Source organism: Carassius auratus, chromosome 45, assembly GCF_003368295.1.
Source record: "Carassius auratus strain Wakin chromosome 45, ASM336829v1, whole genome shotgun sequence".
Taxonomy (NCBI): Eukaryota; Metazoa; Chordata; class Actinopteri; order Cypriniformes; family Cyprinidae; genus Carassius; species Carassius auratus.
In genome coordinates, this window is record NC_039287.1 from 9,296,880 (window position 1) to 9,317,481 (window position 20,602).

General features: G+C 36.6%; 3 pseudogenes; all 3 read right to left on the reverse strand.

Annotated features, from left to right (window-relative positions):
* Positions 1–132: 132 nt before the first annotated feature.
* On the reverse strand, positions 133–2,382 carry LOC113062696 (nesprin-1-like; annotated as a pseudogene).
* A 238-nt stretch (positions 2,383–2,620) lies between these two features.
* LOC113062697 (nesprin-1-like) lies at positions 2,621–7,353 on the reverse strand (annotated as a pseudogene).
* Positions 6,257–13,548, reverse strand: LOC113063191 (nesprin-1-like; annotated as a pseudogene).
* Between the last annotated feature and the right edge of the window lie 7,054 nt (positions 13,549–20,602).

The window sequence follows — 20,602 nt, forward strand, 5'->3', positions numbered from 1 at the left end:
AACAAAATACAAAAATAATAATATATAATGATTTTAACTAGCTTCCATATCACACTGAGTGGCAATTCTCAATGTTATCATTAACTTATAACACATTTGTCATTTGTAGGGACAATCATTTTTTATGACCAATTAACTTCTCAGGGTCTGATATCCCCTACAGAGCTCCAGAAGGTTTGCACAAAGGTCATGGCTGTATGGGGACAAACACAAGCAGCCCAGTCACAGATTTTAGGCACGAAGTGAGGGGAACATCAATAGAGCTACACGCACTGCAAGTCTTGGCAATGGCTCAAAACACTATCCCCTTTCTACAGTTTCTTTAATCCAAAGGATAATCTATTTAGAGATGCACCCACATATCCTTCTAACAACGCACAAACAATAAACCACACCTAAATTGCATTTAAAAATGGCAACAGTCGCAACCTGTCAGAACATCCATCCATCAACCCACTGGCCCACTCCAGCCTCTGCCTCCCATAAGTCATCCATATCAAGTTCAATTTGACAATCTATTCTTCTATCTAAACATACAAAGTTTCAATGGGCACTTAATGTATAAGGATTGGATAACGAAATACTCACTCCTCCACAATAATTGCCCTTGTCCTCTCCCAGGTGGACTGGACCAAGGCTATGTCCCGTTGGGTATCTCCTGCAAGCTCGGAGTCTCTGTGGGCCAGTTGTTCTCCTCTTTCTCCCAACCACAGCTGACTGTGATGTAGGGCTTGGATCTCTTCCTCCAACTGCTTCAGCAACCACAACCTGAAAAAAAACAGATATTATTAAAACCGCATAGCACAAACTTCGCCGGTGTTAGAGTAAAATAACAAAACTCATACATTTGCTTACAGTAATCAACTAAATGGATCAATATGTAGTCCACATTTTTTGCAATATAAAATGCACTTTTACAACAGTAAAGCACAGTTTATATTGTAATCCAAGCTCATAAATATACACATTATTCTAAAATGTATATATTAAGTTATTGTAATTCTATTGATACATTTTATTATTTATTAATTTTATATATATATATATACACACACATACACACACACACACACACACCACTATATATATATATATAAAAATATATATATACCATAAAAAAACTTATTCATTACTAGAAATAAAATATTTCTAATTTTCAGTCTAATGTAACTATATATATATTTTTTATTATTTAATATATATATATATATATATATATATATATATATATATATATATATATATATATATATATATATATATATGTTTATTGTTTACATTACCCTAAAATAACTACTTGAAACAAAAGAGTTCCAATTTAAGATATTTTAACAATTATACTAAAAATATAATACACAATTTTAACTGATGTTTTAAGTGCTTATTTTGATCAAGGTCTTTTGCTGATGTCAGAACGGATTAGTTTTGCAAATGTGATGACATGATGCGCTGTTTTGTGGAATGTGGTTTGAGCGATCTGAAAACATTTTGTTTACACCTCTATTTATGTATATAGTGCTGTCCATTTATAATCATACTCAAAATAGATTTTAATACCAGATATTAAATATCAGCCACAGAATTGGTATGAAAAGGGCCTAAAGACAGTAATAGCAGAGAAAACATTAGTGACTGTACCTCTGTTGAAAGGCATGTGTGCTGACTTCTGTAGGCCACGGTATATTGACTCTGTCCTCCAGCTTTGACTGACTCCCAAGCAGCAGCTCCTTCCGTCCCCTAAAGGATCTCCACATGGCCCCTAGTGCCTCTGCCTCACTCTACTTTGTCCCAAAGCTTCTCTGAAGCACCCGCACGCTCAACACAACATCATCCACCAGCCCTCTGCAGGATGTTCTTTCCTCTTCTGACACCTCCAGACATGCTAACTCCTTGGCAAAGTCCCCAAGTTCCTGATTTATTTCCCTGACTTTGGATTCATCCCAGCTCCCTCTTCCTTCAACAGCATCCTGGAATGTCTGTAGAGAAGTTCTGGCTTTATTGTAAATCACAGAAGTCTTTTAGTTTGAGTAGAGCTTCATCTTGATGTGCTACCAAACTCTGAGCTTCACTGAAGAGTTGAAGGCAGTCCACCTTCCTGGTCTGGAGGTGCTGCAGGTCTTTAGAGGTTAAAGATGGGCTGAGAGCATCTAGATGTGGCTTAAAGCCAAATGACAAGGACTAAAAAGGCAAAAAATAATCTAATTTACCTGTGTGGTAAACAGGTACTGAGAGAACACCACCTCTCCTCCAGGTTACAGTGAAGATCTCTAAGCTCTGCGGTCCTTTCCTTTGAAGCTGAAGAGTACAGAGACTCTGCACGGGTCTCCAAACTTTCCAACAAAGACTCCTGAGAGGGAACTTCTGACTGCATGTACTTGTACATTATGTGAAAAAAAATAATAATTTGCTATTAAAGACACAGAGTCCCACATTTTCACACAACAGGAATTTAAAAAAGGAACCAAGAGAGTTGAAAATCCCTAAAATGACCTCCGACTTCAACTGCAGCATCTGAAGCTGGCCGTGTAGCTTCACATTGTCTGCAGTCAGGTATGGAGAATCTGAACTGCATAGAGATTCGCAACTGTTCAACCAGGACTGCAAAAGTGAGAGATCTCTCTCACATCTAAAAACCAGAAAGTCAAAACATCGCATTAAACATCGTGTAACAAAGACCTCTTCCGACACGTTATGTAACTAATGTACATTTTAACACATGCCTTTGCCACAGAGTCAACAGGTTCTCCAGTTTCGTTTGTTTTTCAGTGGCTTGCTGTGTATGTAATTTGTGAGCTTGCTGAAGGTCAGCCACAGCTTTCTCCAGCTGTCCGGCATCAGACAGGCTCCTCCAGCCCAGACTCAGAGACGTCAGCCTGGGCCCCAGCTGCTGTAGATGCTGCACTACATACTGAGAACGGAGGAAGTAGACAGTTTGTGTCATACATACAATGTTACTCTAGCAGACTCAAATGCCCTTTAATAAACAGATTTTTTAAAGCAGAAGTTATTATGATTGTAACTGTATATGGTCTTGAATAGGGGTCTCATTCTAATGGCCTCAGGCCAAATATGGGGATTATTACTTACTACTCTTCAAGTAAAAATAGTTTATCCTTTAATCCAGTCTGCAAATTGATTTTTACTTTCTGCATTTTGGTTTGGTCTTCCTTACTCTCTTAAGGATTATTAAACAGCAGTCAATATTATTTTTTCTACATGGCTTATTATAACCCTAAAACAAAAATGAACTGAAGCTGTATCTTAGGAGGCAGCAACAAACAGACATGCTGCGACAAATCCTTCATTTTATTTTTCTGAGTTTAAAATGAATACATTTTCACAAATATCATACTGTACATGTGAACTGATTATTATACATTTTAAGTGATTTTTCATTTAAAGAATTTCTAACAATTACATCAAAATTAGATTGCATTGATTGTACAGTATAAATAATGGTATTTGTTGAAGCTGTTGGCTAGTGGCCCCGAGTTTGAGCTTGACACCACTGGTCAATATGGTACAGTATATACGGAGATAGTTTTATTTCGGTCTCTATGTCGTCTGTTCCCAAACATATGTAATACTTACCATATGTTCATGGAGAGTTTTATATGTTGTTGTTGCTGATGGAATTAACTGGTACATTCAGTTTTTCTTGTAGTCCATTCAGGAAACCTTCCACCTAAGATGCGTGAAAACATTAAGTAACACACATCTAAAATGGCTTAAATAATAAATCAGATCGTACTGTACTGTATGTTATGTCACCTCATTGAGATCTTGGATAAATTGTTTTGTATTTTTCAAGCTAGAGTGGAACTTTGCTTCTCGTTGCTCCACAATGCTCTTAAACTCCTCCCGGTATCTCCCAATCTGTGTCAGACGTGCTTTAATTCGTCCTGCCTCCTTCGGTGTGATGAAATGAATTATGAACTTAAACTCTTGTCTCCAATCGACTAAAGACGTCCATCTTTTCTTCTAAGCCCTTCTTCAGCATCTAAGAAGCAGTGAAAACAATGCAGAGACATCATTCACTGAGCGCTAAATGAAACCTATCTTGTTGTCTGGTTAATTTGGTTATGTTTATTAAGTTGCAGTCTTCTGATCCAGGTTTACAACATCCATCATCTCGGTTTACCTCCACAGTGTGTATCTGCTCATCCAGGTTGGCAGAGGTTCTGCTGAAAGCTTCAAGCTCCTTCTTACTTTCACAGACCCAAGAGAAGAAAGCCTCAGACTCACGGCTGAAACCTTGCCACCATCTGTGCATCATCTCCAGATCTGACATGCTATTGGAACAGAGACAATCAGGAAAGGAGCACCACTTGTGAAATGCATGCAATGTTTGTATGTAATGTCATGAAATATGGTTGAAGTATACAGCTGAAATATACTTTAAAAGTGACGTAACATGCAGCCAAGTATGGTGACCCTTACTCAGAATTCATGCTCTGCATTTAACCCATCCAAAGTGCACACACACAGCAGTGAACACACACACACACCGTGAACCGTTGTTAAAGACTACTTCAATCTGACATAATTGAAAATGAAATTCTCTTAAACTGTACATTACATGTATGTACAGTAGAAAAAGACATACTGACTTAAACCGGTCTTACATTTTGCGGAGGCTGGCCTGTATCTCCTGTAGTCTCTCTTTTGTGGACTGGGCCTGACCCTGTAGTAAAGACTGATTCTGAGGACCAAGTTTAATATCTGCTGCCTTCATCAGGGACTCAGCTCTAACAGCAAACATCTTACCCTGCTCATAAAGCTCCTAAACAAACACACACAGATATGAGTATTGTTCAAAAGCCCAAAGTTCATAAAGGTCTCACTTTAAAACTTTTCATTTCAATCTTGAAGTTGTCCATGCTGCTGAAGATGAGTTCCCTCTGCAGGACAGGACTCAGACACACAAACTGCAAGACGGCCTCTTTCTCCACGTCAAACTCCTGCCATGCACTCACAGTGAGAATCACACATTTCTGTACCATTTCACCACTAATTGTTGAAAAGGTGAAACCAACTGCAAGTTATCTGATTGATTACATTTTTTGCAGTTTTTCCACGTTGCATTACCGGCTTACACTTTATGCACAAACAGTAAGTATGCACTCAAATAATAGCCAAACAGTAATGATTGTCTGCTGAAAACAAGCTCGGCCCTCTGAAGAGAGGAGCATTTTAAGGTCTTTTTGATTCCAAGGACAAAGTCACCATGACTTTTCCAGTTGTTTGTGATTACTGGATAAGGATTAAGTACAAGGATTTTTACAATACGCTTTAAAGCTTGGCATAACTAGAAAAATGTAAACTAAAAAGTTTAACTAGTGTTAATTATATGTAATATAAAATTATAATTGATAGTTACAATTTAATAATAATAATATTTGGTAAAGACATTGAAGATCAAAATTAGACAACAACTTCCAATTTCCAAAATTTCCTAAATCAGGAGTAAAAGGGCAGTTTTAAGCATATTTCATAAATTAACTGTATTCTGAAGTGCAGTATAAAAACTCAAATTAGATATTTGAAAAAGATCTCTGATCAAAATTAGAGAACACTTACAGATACCTCCAAGTTATTGGTGTTAATCTGGCACCTAGTGCTAATTTAAAACAAACGTTAATATGGCCTATGTGTAAATATCTCTTTTTGAATGAAAGCGTTACCTCAGGTGTTTCTCCTGAGCTGCCCGGTCTTCTTTACAGAAATTACTTTGAGAATGGAGATCTGTCTCTTTTTTTTGCTGGGTTTTCATATTTTACCATGTATACACACCATGAAAGGGTATGACATACAAGAGTGAGAAAGGAAAAGGAAAGGGAACATAAAAATAAAATAAATGATTCTGAGATTCCTCCCTTGGACTATCATGCATGATTCACAGCAATCAGATTAGCAAATACAATTGATGAGCAGATTCATTGTTTCTATTGCATTATGTGTGTCAACAAAAGGAACTCTACCAGGTGAATAAGGAGCAGCTGTTTGGCCTCTGTTACATTCTCTGCATTCAGTATTCTCCTGTTCTCCTGTGTCTGGATCACCTCCTCCTTCAACTGCTCTACAGCCTCTATATTCCATTCACTGGCCACTGCAACAAGAACATCCTGAGAAAACAGTAAAAGAGTTTAACCATGCAATATATCATCAGAGCAAAAAATGTCATAAACAGTATAACAATACACTCCAAATAAATTGAAATCCAATAAATTGGAAACATCCAAAATGACACCTGAAGTGGTGAGGAAAGTTTGGTAATGGAAGTGTCCAGAAACTCTTGTATGTCTAAGCTGACATCCTGGTGCATCCTCACCTTATGAGTCTCAGGAAGATGAGTATACTTTGGAGAGAGCAAAACAGACTCGAGAATTAAAAGAAGAGTTAACTTTAAAACAAATTTACTCCACATGTCTTTCTTTCCTCTGACACAAAATTAACCTTTTATAGTAGTTCTGACACTGAAGAAAGAAACAAAGGAATAAATTTAAAGTATTTCGATTTTAGGCTGAACCCTCTCTTTAACCTGACAAATTTCTTGTCTTTAAGATTTGCACAAGCTTGTTTACCTGTTTGACCTTCAGAAATAGTTCCCTCCATCTTCCATTAAGAAGCAGGAGCTGATGCTTTATATCAAATGTCACCATTTCATCACAAGTCTCGATCAGAAAGTTTCCTGCATCATTCATAGCAGCGTGCTGGTCCATCAAGTGCGTAAGATTACGAAAAAACTCCTAGCAGAACAAGAGAGAATATGAATGCATTATAAAACAACCCTACTAGTTATTTTCATAGACTTGCCTGCATCTACAGTATGTGGATGTCTCACCCGTTTGGTGTTCTCGGGTTGTCTGAGAGCCCCATGAGCGTCCTCCAGCCAGGCCTGCAATGAGGCCACGCAACTGTTGTACCTCAGCCAGTTACACTGCACTTGCTCCAGCATAGACCTTACGCTTCGCACCTCCACCCAAAAACTCCTCCACTGATCAGACACCTCTTGCAGAAAGAGCTTCACAACTCCCTCAACTAAAACATCAAAACATGCACATTTAAAAGCAGATTCAAGAAAGCACTAATAAATACTCCTTGGCATCAACAACAAGATTTTATCCTTCCCTTTTAAAAGTGAATTATCATTTACATTTTTATTTATCTTAATTTTAATGCTTCAACTTCAAATTGTTATTTTGCTTAGGTGCAAGAGCAACATTTCTCATTTTAATTAGATTATTTAAGTTTAAATCTGAAATAATATTAAACTTATCTTTATATTATATTTGATTTATTTCTATATTATAACAAGATATAACATCTTAAATGCTTTTAGGACAGACCCATGACTCAGTTTTGTGTTGCGACCCACCAGTTGAGAACCACTGCACTAAATCACACGGATAAGATGTGATTGGCTTCTGGGATATGTATTTTGTGATCTTCCAATCACACTTCAGATATATAACACAAAGACCACCTCTATTTTGAGATTGCCTTAGGCATGAACAAAGCAACATGTTGGCAGTCTATTGCCCAGAGAAACCCAATCAGAATATAGTATCTGCAATAATAGACTGGAATTCCCTTTTGAGCTCTGTGCCTGGGAAAACCTCATTTACCAGTGGCCCGAGGAGAGGGACATGAGCGTAGAACGAAAAAGAAAAACCAAAAGGAAAAGAGCAAGAATGAAACAGAGAGAGAGAGAGAGACAGCATGAAGATGCTACAGGCGCAGACTGATTGACTACTGAGTCCACAAGGATTAAACTGTGAAAGTTGCTTCCAGTCTGCCCTCTGGACACAGAGTTGGTGAAATGTGAAGCATTATCTTAAAAAACTGTGCCTTTATCTGATTTTTACATTATACATATTTTTTTTATTCCCGCAAGGCTCCACTACTGCTAAAATTCATGAGGCCCGGGACACAAATCTTGTGTGGGCTTCCCTGTGTGCTTTCTTCTAAAATTCCGAAAAACATATTTTGCTATATTTGATGATTCTCATAAAGTGATGAGAAAAAGAAGTGAAACCACAATAAACCTGCAAAATCATTGCTAAAAAGTTGTAGTGCTGTTACCAAACTACAATTTAGCATAACCACAGGCATAAAGTAAATTTACAGAAAACACACAATTATTTATATTAAAGCAGACCTGAGCTGTCTGTCTTAATGTAGAGCTCAGAAGCGTTTATAAGAGCCTGGTGGCTGGATTCATACTTCTCAAAGAACTGCTGCCTCTCCACAAAAGCCTAGAGAAGCAGAGAATAAACAAAAGTAAATATCAGATCATTTAACTGCTGAGCCAAGATTAAAGAAATAAGCATCTTTAACATATCCCAGGATCTACTGAATGTGATAATGGGCTTCTCTATGTTTGAAATACAAAATTATTTTTTATAGAATCCTTCTGGCCTGTAAACTTACACCATAGCTTTGTAGCAAAAGCTCCAATGATTCCAGTCAGTCGTATTTAATGATCCGGGATTTTAGCTTGGACTCAGTTAGTGTCAAAAATGCCAGCATAGAGTATTTTGACTCCCAGAATTCCAGTTTGCTCAAGTGAACGTGGGAGGAGGTAGATATGTAATTTAATCTGAAAGCAGTTAAATAAAAACAGGTTTATAATATAATATAATATAATATAATATAATATAATATAATATAATATAATATAATATAATATAATATCTCTTTATATATTTTTGAGGTTATCTGTTATGATGTTTACCTCTCTGCCATGTCTTGCAGTTGTTCCATGGGAATGGGGACATTAATATTATCACATCTGTCTCTGTGTATTAACTGCATGGTCTGCTTCTGCCTTTCAAGAAGCCTTAAGATCTGCTACACAACAATACAGATAAATGCAAAACTCAGGATTCATGTTAAAGTAAGAATGTGAAGGTTTTGGTAGTTTTGGTAATACTCAGTAATGGATTCTCATTCATTCATTCATTCTCCATTACACTTTACACATTAATCCAAACAAATGCAGACTTCCTCATCCTATTTTACCTGGTCATGTAGTCGCTTTTTGTGAATTGCTGTGGCGTGCTCATCATGAGCTTGCTGAGGGACTAGCTCCTGTCGAAGGATCTTCTCTGTCTGATGTAACCACACTCCGACTTCACCCAGAGGATGAGGCAAACCACTATCCAGCTGTAGATGCCAATCCAAAAGCTGCAGCAAGAAAAATACAAATAATAAATTGTATTTAAAAAAACTGTGAATATCCTCAAAGGTAAAACTTATTAATTGATTAATAAATAAAGTGAATGGACTAGGATTAGGGCCAGTCTATGTATATGATTAACTTCATATATAATAAAAATCTATGGTGTATCTGACCCTTGCAGACAGTCTCTCCCAGGCCTGTTTGTCATCTTCTGACTGGACTGAATGCATGTTTCCACTTGTCTTTTCTGCACCTCAGACTGAACACGATAATGCTTGAATGTCTGAGAGAAAGAGAGAGAGATTGAATGAAAGAAAGAAAGAGAGAACTACAGGGAATTCAATTTCCTGAATATCTGAATATTCAAATAATGTCCAATGTAATGCTAAAATGAGAAAGACAGCAAGATAACACAGCCTGTCCAAAAAATTACAAAGCAAGAGAAAGAGAAAAAGAGAGACATGCCAAAAGCTGAAAATATTTTAAACAGCCAAATTGCACATGCATACATTCATGCAATAATGGACTCCAATTTTCCACTTTCTCTCTACCAGTGCGGTCCCTGCTAGAGCTCTGGTTCTTCTGAATATAAAACATGTCTGTGGGCGCTATAGAAGCAACAGACCCCGCTCACTAGTGTGTAGTGCCCAATGATTATGAGAGCAATGACAGCTCTCAGCTGTAATGTATATTAGCATCATCTGCATGCGTATGTGGGAGTGTGCTGAGTTTTAAGCAACCAGTGTTTTGTCTGGGATAGGTTTCACATTTTTACATTTTTATTACATATTGTCATATGAATTATGATGAGTAGACACACAGTGTTGCCCAAAATCTGAGACCACAGTGAAAATTTCAAATCTCAAATCATGACTGACAACATATACTACTGGTTAAAAGTTTGGGGTCAACAAAATGTTTTCATCTTTTGCAAACGAGCAAAACAGCAATATTGTATCACAATTATCACAATTTAACAATTGTTTTCTATCTGAAAAAGAATGATTATTATTATTCCTGTGACTGCAAAGCTGAATTAAAGCAGCCATTACTCCAATCTTGAGTGTCACATGATCCTTCAGAAATCATTCTAATATGCTGATTTTATTTCTCTAGCTTTTTAGCTAATAAGGTACAGCATAGCTTGATATAGATGGTTATTCAAAAGCAGTTCAGTTCAAAATAAGTTCAGACATAACCAAAAAAGTATTAGCATTTAGTGAGGGATTTATTTGTAAATACAGTAATGGCTCTAAACTATTTGCTGACTGAATGAGTCTGATTCGGTTCATAAGAGTCATTTTTTCTTTGCAAGAAATAGTAATTTGTAAGAAAATATGAATTTCATGTTAGTCAACTTCCAGCTATTTATAACATGATTTATAATGAAAACAGTTGTATTAAATGACATTAAAAAATAAAAAATAGAAGCATTTTTACTAAAAGTCTAGATTTTTGAACCCTACTGCATATCAGTATTTCTGCTTTCTTGGATATTGCTATTAACAGTGGCCATTTGACCACTCAATAAGTTTTTGTCAGGCATCCAATTGATATCATATGTTGTCTAAATAACACTTCCAGCCCTACAGGCTCTGACTGACACCCTGAGCTCACCTGGTACTGCGTAACAGGACTTCCTCCGTTCCTCTGATATTGAGCACAATCTCTCTCCAACTGATCTGCCCACACTTTCAGCTCCCTCAGTGTCTTACGCTGCTCCTTCTGCGAGAAAAACATGAGTTCTGACTTAGTTAAGATTGTAGAAACAAGACAAAAAGCAAACATTTGCACAGATTTAAGGCGCTTGGGGAGCTCTACACTCATCATTCCCTTAACAAAAGTAATTTAATGCACTTTAAACCCCCAACTCAATACAAGTTTGCAGTTCAAACATGCATCACTAATGCCACATTTATAAATCCACCGCAGACTTTGTGCTCCTGCTGTTTGCAGAGTTCTTCTCCTCCATTGTGTGGATCTGCCCCAAACCTCTCCACGGGGGAGCAAGAAATCAGCTCTGCGGGGAGATACTAATCATTTTACACACATTTACCCTCCCTATTGTGAATTAGGAGAAAGAACAAGAAACTGAAAGCACTGTTCAGCTAATTCTAATGAAATTAGGCCTATTCTTCTGATGCTCAGACATTTTGGCCTCCTCCACGAGGCAATGCCTTTGGGTCATCGAAATGATTATATCATGACCTTGCCAATGTCTGGCGCGTGTTCTCCTCCCCACCTCCCAGAAAAAAGGAATACCATAACAGGCATTCAATGCCCTGGAATATTAAAACCTACAATATTCAAAAAATACAATATTCGTTTAAATGTACAACAAAGAGTTGAAAATGCTTCAAACTGCAGTGACTTTGAAACACGCGCAGACGGTGGTATGAGGGAACTAATGGTTTCCACAAAAGGACCAGGTGGTGACAGGATCAGTTTAGCGCTTCAACGTGGTTATGAACTATTATTATTCTTCAAAGACTGCTATTGATGCTAATCATCAGGCTATCGGTATCAGCACAAAGCCAAAGATCGTTATTGTCATGTAAATGTCACCCAATGCCCCAGTTGTAATGCAAATATAATAGTAAAGGGAGTAAAATTATAATGGGCATATCAAAGGCGTACAATGCCCAAGATTATTAAACCTGATCCACAAAGCATCCGTGCTGCTCATGATGAAAAGGAAGGCAATATACTACTAAAAAGATTTTAAACTACATAGCACAGCAGCAGCAGCAGCAGGTTGAAATTGTGGCCGAGCAGTCAAAGCAGGCATAATGTGGTTTTTACATGCAAACACACCTCTTTTCCTCAATGGCTCGAGGAGCAAAATAAAACTTGAGACAGAAAAGGGATGCATGTAAAAAAACAAGACACTAGTGGACAAAACAGAGGGAGGAGTATAAAGAGAGAAATACGGTGTAAGAAAATGGTCAGTAGATAGAAGTGAATCAACAAATAAGAATTTTAATAATGGTCGTTTAAAAAACAGAGTAAAGAGTCTAGGTTTCAAACCATGAGACATACAGTGAATGGAGAGCTGGTTAAAGTCTGGTTGTAGGATGAGAAATATTTATAGCACCTCCTCTTGATCTCCAATCTCTGTCTCTTGGCTGTCTGGGTGATGCTTCAGAAACTGTGTCACATATGTCATGATGGACTTCTCATCTGGCATATCCACATCCACATCTAAATCACATTAAGGAAGATTACAATTTAATGTAAATAAAATATAGGTTTTGCAATGAACACCCTGTGTTTCAAATGAGGCCCGTAATAACGAACCCTATTCAAAAGCTTCCTTTCTTCTCAAAAATATGGTTTGTTATCCTCTTTTGTCTACATTTTTTGTGAGTCATTGTTCTGTTGCGAATTTGATTTGATTGATTTTTTTCAGTCACCGTCATTTCCTTTTAGCTTTGCCTCTAGTCTCCTGTTTTGTGCATTCATGCAGTATCATTTCGTTTTAACACACCATGAAATGACCTACTCAAATTTCAATGATAGTATGTACAATTTGTTTTTTGGTGTATTTTGAAAATTGCACCAAGTGGTAATCACAACTTTTGATGATGCTATACCAAGAAAAAGTGCAGAATTTTTAATCTTTATTTGCTTTAAATGTTTGGTCTCAAACTCCACTACACTGGGACACTGGGAAGTTTATAGTCTGACAAAGGCTTCACTGATGGTTACCTTTACAAAAGAGCCATGGCTGACAATGTTCCTTACCGCTGACTTACCATTCACAATCTTTTCTGTCAGCTTTACCGTGGCTAATGGGTCACTTATCATTTAAATGTCAAAATTCATTTGTCAGACTCCTGTGGGAAGCATGAGGAAGCTCAGATGTCATCTAGGAGGTCGAAGACTTAACCCCTCCATTAAAAATTAATTTCCTCTGTGAGAGGCATACTGCTTATTAGAATTTAAGCATTTGGCAATTAGAGCCTCGTGCAACACAATTTAAAATTACACAGCATAGAAAAAAAAACTGTGTCTGTCTGTTACTATGAATTTACATCAAAAACAGACTCTGCATTAAAATCTCTAGTTATGAATTGGACCAACACCCTAAACACTGTATTTTCTCTTTTAAGTAAAAAAAAAAAAATTCTGTTTTTCTTTATGATTGGTATCACCTTCAGGGTCAAGCAATTGTGGGACACCCAGTTCTCTCTCAGCCAATGAGAAGGCATCTTCTAGGTTATACCTGTTGGGTCTCCTCCAAACACGTTCCATATTAACAAGATGGGGTCGCAAAGCAAAGATGACAGCGTGAAAAACCATCCCTGTGCGCCAGCTGGGGCCAAGGTCCTTCACATCCAGACCCAATCTCGTGTAAACACATGTGTAAGTATGTACATTATGTTAAAACCCCAGGAAGAATGCAGTCATATGCTTTAGTTAGGGAAACGGGATTACAAGAACAAAGAACAATATATTGATTCAAGATTGATACAGTTCTTACTTTGAGCAGGGCTCTCCTGGCCCCGCCCTGAAAAGAAAGAAAATTGCTGCTACACTGTGGTTGTACGGCTGGTAGATGACTGGTGAGCTCCTCTATCTGAACAACAAGTGATACAAATTTTACTATTTGTAACTACTTTATGATTTAGTGAAATTATAGAAGCGTAAAGCTATTATTGTGGAAAAATGAAATATTTATGGAATTTAAAATATTTCCTCTCTACTATTTTTACCTGGAAATATAAGATGATGGTCCATATTAACCCCAGCACAATCGAAGGTCTGCCGTCTACCACATCTGTTGTGTTGATGTTTACTAGTTTAATCTGTTAAGCAAAAATAAATTAACAAAAATGAAAAACTGTTATCATTTATTCATTTACATTCAAATGAAAACTGTAAAGCTCATTCAAATATTAATACATGCTAAAATAGTATTTAAATTATACTAATATAACACTGATCACGATCCACTTTAAAATAAAGAGAAGAGCTCTTTTTGTATTCCTTGAATGACAGCAAGTCATACAGGATTTTTATTTTTAGGATGCTTATATAGCTATGACAAGTCAATCCTTAATTCACGGTTACATTTGGAGAGATCCTGTTTCAGAAAGTGATAATGTCAAACATAGACATTATAGACTAAAGAAAGGTCACACACTAACCAGAGATCCTCTGTAGGCCGACTGAAAGGGTGACGAAGCAAAGGGGTGAAAGACAGTGATAGAAGAATGGAGAAAAACAGATACAGTAGATACAATGATAGACAGAACTACAGAATTATAGACAGATAGAATGATAGATAGATGTTGTGACGTGAGTTTGAATGAGCTTTTTTGATTAAACCCAGTGAATGAGATTGAGAAGCATCTAAAAAGCCTGAGTAAAAGTGCTGATTCTAAAGACGACAGACTGTCTGACCCCATGAAGCCCCCCTCCACTAATCCATCTACACGCTCTCTCTTTACACGGACAACACCTTCAGGATTTCTCTTGAGACAGCATGCTCATGACTGGGATATGGAGTGGAAAGCAGACGGGTGGCAAAGACATTCATGAGGAGAATAATATGAAACAGTGGAAGTGAGTGAATGTGTGTGTGTGTGTGTGTGTGTGTGTGTTTGTGTGTGTGTGTGTGTGTGTGTGTGTTTGAGAGAGATGTAGAGGGGGTGGGCATATATATTTAAAAATAACAGCAAAATAGAGAGAGAAAGAAAGTAGTTTAAGAGTGAAAGCGAACATGAATGTCAAGAGAAACAACAGTGGGATGGCCTTAATTACAGCCAGAAAGAGGAAGTGTTAAACAATTCAAAAGCTAATTGGATAAAATCACCTTATAGGATATTACATTAAAAAGAGGCACTTTGAGTAATTATGCAACTAATGAAAAATAAGAGGAAAAAACCACAAAGGCACAACCAGCAGGCTTTAACAAACTAATTGTCTGTGTCTGGTTATTAATGATGGAAATAGATTGTCAAGGCAGGCGCTGCTGATTTATTCAGTGGAGTAACTGTGTTTAGCTACGGTAGCTGCATGTTCTGTGAAAACACAATCAAAGTTCACGTGAACATACAAATGCCCGAGGGCCAATCAAACTGTTTTCAATATCAGTCAGAGATGAGAGAGACACTGGGGCAGAGACGAGTTCAATTATGGCTGAGAGTAGGTCATGGCTTACTGTTCAACTGCAGTTTGTCCACTAAATTGTTTTTATATGCAATAACATCAAAAAATATATCTGGAATTAAAAATACAATTTATAATTGTGTTTCTTTTTTGCCCAAACCTTCAGTGGACCCTCTAGCACATCTCTGCATTCCCAAAAGCATAACTTAGGCAATATGTTTTTTTTAAAATGACATTAAAAATAACGTCACTTTAATGAAATTACAGAGCAACCAAGGAGAAGATTTCTGAACCACACAGATTCCTTAACTCAGTGACCTTTCTAGAAAGCAGTGGGTGCAGTTTATAAACCTGTGGGCACAAATGACAAAATTGAGGTAATGCTTACAAATCTGTGAGCACTGATTGTTAAAATGAGGGTACAGTTTGTGAATCTGTGGGCACTGATTACTGAATTTCATAATTCAGAGAGAAACCTGATGGGGCGTTGATATATGTCTAGTGATAAAGCAGGTGCAGGCAGCAGGGTGCGTGTTTCTGGCTATGCTATCACTAATGCTATCTGTCAAATACATGAGAAATTAGCTCATCCACAATATTTGGCATGCCATAATTAAGCCCCAACCCACTCTGAGAGGATTTGTCAAAATTGAAATTGAGGGTAGCCTCTTACTTTCTTTCAATCACCCCACCCCCCCCACACACACACACACACACGCACCTCTCTCTCTTTCTCTGTCTCTAGTGGCTAATCAAGTTGAAACTCTTAGGCAGATTAGTGCTTCAGTCCTGCCTCTCTGATGTTCTTTAAATTTGCAAGCACATGCATGAGTAAAGAGACCTGAGGCACTTTGCATCCTATGATGGTATCTTTTAATGAATGGTTTGGAGTATGAGGATTTTGGTAAATCTTTTAATGCAAAACTGATCAAATTCTGTAGGAATTGATTATTGGATAGAACCAAGCTCTTTGTTTAAAGCTGAGCAGTTAAGCATTTTTTTTTTTTTTTTTTTTTTTTTTTTTTTTTTTTTGGAAGTTTGCACCTTTTCCATTTTACAATTTTAAGATGTGCACACAGAACAAGAGTTGAAAAACAGTTCACCCTAAAATGAAATGTGGCCATCATGTTGTTCCGAATCACTTTGAATTGATTTTGCATGTGGAACATAAAATACAAATTTGAAAGAATGTACTGGACGCCTTTGTCCATACAATTACACTGAAAAAAGGCAAAGCATTTTGGAGGTTTAAAGACACAGAAAGACACAGAAAACATACATTTACAGTATTATAAAAAGTGGTCCATACATACACCTTTATAATAAATTTAAACATGCTATATTCCAAGCCTACAAAAGTCATATCTCAGCTTCAGATGAGAAACAAACAAATTATTCACCAACAATCTTCCCCTCCATAAAACTTCAGTGAGTTCCAGAGTCTGATTCGTATATGAATCATTCAGAACTGAACTGGATCAGCTGAATTATTAAAAAGATCTGACTATCCAATCATTTTCTTCCTGTGTTCCACAGTTCCAAAAAATCTAAATGGTTTGAAATTTGAAAGTGAAAATTAATGACAGAATTTTCATTTTGGATAAATTATTACCTTTATAAATTGTATTTTATTATATTGTCTTGTATGTCACCTTTATATAAATATAAATACCACTACTGATCCATTTAATCAACATAGACGATGGTAATAATAAGCAGATATTCCTGAGAAGATACAGCCAGTGCAGGAACATGTTCAAAGGTTAATGCTTCACTGAATAAGGAAAAATCTGCAAATGACAGTAATATGAAAACCTTCCAGTCTGCATTTAAGCTCTGTCAACATACAAAAGGCTTTGAGGCTTCAATGCAACATCTCCATCACTAGTGAAACGTGGAACTAAGGGACCTAATTTACTCTGTTCACTGTTCACTGTACCTAATTACATTTCATTATCTATCATGGACCTGTGGGTGCATCTTCTAATACTCTATCGATACTTCTATAAAGGAAGAGAGGAGCAAAAGAAACAGTGTGTAATTCTCATTCTCTGTTATTTTACACATGCTAAGAATTAATCTGACATCTTTGGGCTATGAATTATGGAGCTGGAAAATCTGGTGGAGGGATAGAGAAATTTGGTGGAGGGATAGAGAAAGACATTTGACCAGAATGCACCAACAGTTTTTCCTCAGTCTATCAGTCTTTGTTAAAAATAATCCTGTCAACAATATAAGTCACATTTTGTCCTATCTCGCACATGCATTTCAAACTTCTCCCTCAAACACTTGAGAGTGCTGTCACCAAGGCAACATCATTCAGCAGTAAGATGAGGTTAAAGGGCAAGAGCACAGCATTGGGAACAGCGGGTACCAGGGATGGCGTGGTGGTGTTCAGCTATTGAGTAAATGATTTGGATTTACAAGATACAATGAATGTAATTGATTCTGACAGTTGTAGAACCAGTTGAAATAGTTCTCTATTTGCAATTTTAATGAGACAATCTCCATTTCTGTCATTCCTGCACACTCATTTCATGAAACAAAGTCTATTCAAGCAATAGGATCATGTCACATCTCTTTCATATAATAGGATTGAAACCTAATGAAATTGCTCAAAAAAAATACAGCTACATAAAATATATTATACAATTATTTGTTTACTATTATATTAAAAAAATGCCATTTTATTAGTTTTTGTTATATATATATTATATATATATATATATATACACATACACACACACACACACCAGTGATGCGTGGGTTGATCCAAAATGAGCGGCTGTCTGTGGTCACCCGCAGTTACGAGTCATCCAAAAATATTTTTAATGATATTCAGGTCGCGGTCGGTCGGGTCGTTTGAAATAAAAATGCCAATTAAACCTTTGTAATTTACATAGTACTAGACACATTTTTGAAATACATAGGTCTACACTTTATTGGCTGAATAACTGGGATGAAGATGACGCACGAGCTCAGTCTGCACGTAAAGATGGAGGTGGCAAAGAAGACTGCATGGGGAGCAACGTTGCTGTTTTTGGTAAAACATGATTTTGACGACTTCATTAAGTTTTGTTTTATCGAAAACTCTTTTTAAAAGATTTTCATTTGTATAAATTGTATCTCAATTTTGATCAACGTTTTATCAATCAGTTGCCCGTATTTAATAAATAAGAAGCAAATAGCCTAGCAGACAATGTAATAAGGCGCCGGCAGGATCACTTGCATGTATGTGAACTAAACTCAGTGTGTACCTCACAGATTTGAGAAATATAGTATATATAACAGAAAGCTTGAAATGTGGTCTTTTAAACTAAAATATTCAAACCAAAATAAATGGGCTACTCTCTGATGATGTAGCTAATCCTTATGAAATGTGCATTTCTCTCTGGCATTCATGGCGAGTCTGCATCGTCAACTTCATCTTTGCAGCGACACCAGTTTATTACTAAACAATTAAATGACTCCTTGCATATTTTTGAACCAGTAGGCCATTCTGGGTCGAGTGAGACCCCACGGAATGAGCGAGCGGATCAGGATATTCAGAAAGGTGCTCTCTGCTCATGAGCTCTGATCAGAACAAACCCGAGCCTCAATGTCTGCTGACCTTGCAGAAACATTCAAATAGACATAGCCAGACTAGACTATTTTAGTACAAATTATGAGCTTACTGACGATTTTTTTATAATTCTTGACAAAATTATAATATATTAAGTTTTGTTGTTGGTGTTTTTTTTTTTATTTTTTTGGCCTAGTTAGTTTTGCCTACATTTCTATGGCCCAATGAGACAACGATGAGCATTTACTGCTTTTTAAAAATGCGGGTCAGGAAGCGGGTCGGGTACTATTTTTCTTTTCTTTTTTTTGGGTCCGAGTTGTGGGCGGGTTAGTTGAAAACATTGGTCAGGTGCGGGTTATTAATACATTGACCCGCGCATCAATGACACACACACACATATATATTATATATATATATATATATATATATATATATATATGTATGATCTGATCATTCAAATATTTGGGATCAGTAAGATTTGTATTACTTTTTAAAGAAATCTCTAATGCTGAATTTATTTGATCAAGGCTGGATTTATTTGATCAAAAATACTTAAAAAAACAGTAATATTGTGAAATATTATTACAATTTAAAATAACAGTGTTCTATTTTAATATACTTTTAAAATATAAATTATTGCTGTGACCAAAGCTTAACTTTCAGCATCTTTACTCCAGTCTTCATTGTCACATGATCCTTCAGAAATCATTCTAATATATTGATTTATTATCAATGTTAGAAACAGAATTTGCTGCTTATTATTTTTTTGGAACTTGTGATACTTTTTTGTTTGATTAATAAAAAAGAGAAGTGGAAACACTAAACTTGAGGAATCCTGTCAAAGAAATAATCAGTGCATAAACCAATTCATAACACTGTCATCTTGAAGCACATTGATGCTGTGAATCTCACTGACAACAACTGACAGGTCCAATATGTCCATGACAGATGGTAATGAGCAAACAGATAAATAAATAACAGCTAGAGAGTCTATGAACATCACATCTTCTGTGGTTAACATTTAACACTGGAGAGGCGCTGATGTGCAACCTAATACAAAATGCCACATCAAGACGCATTCCCCACAGATTGATATTTCAAATGAATATCCTGCTGCTCGTCACAGAAGATTAACCAAGACAAGTCTTGGTGATCACACTGGAATTATCTGGAGTGGCGGCTAATTAAAAAAAAAGGGCTTGACCAGTCACTCTTTACAGACAAATCAATAAGCCATCAAGCTATTATTACATGCATATCATGGGGTTAAATGCTTGTGTCCTGTTTTTTTATGCAAATTTATACAAGCACCTGTTATCGGGAAAAGCTTTTAATAATGTCCCTATTGTAATAATAGAAATTCAAATATTTTAAAGTTAAGCTCAATCGACAGCACTTGTGGCAAAATGCTGATGACAAAAAAACAAACAAATAATAATTTAAAAAGCAGTTCTATTGTACGTGCAATATTTCACAAGACTGTGACACAGCATCTTTTTCATTACATAATGTTGTACAGTTGCATAGTTGTCTGTAGGTAAATCCTGTCAGCAGACTGACCGTACCCTGGTAAAATGAGGCACAGTAATTTAAAGAGGAGATTAAAGTGTATGTTCATGTTGGACCTGGACTGTTGACAGATTAATTCTGCACTGTGGAAAGAAATGGTTATAACAACCTTCAGGTGCTTTTTTTTCTCTCACATATGAATGTTGGTTCAGAAATCTCACACGTGACTTGGG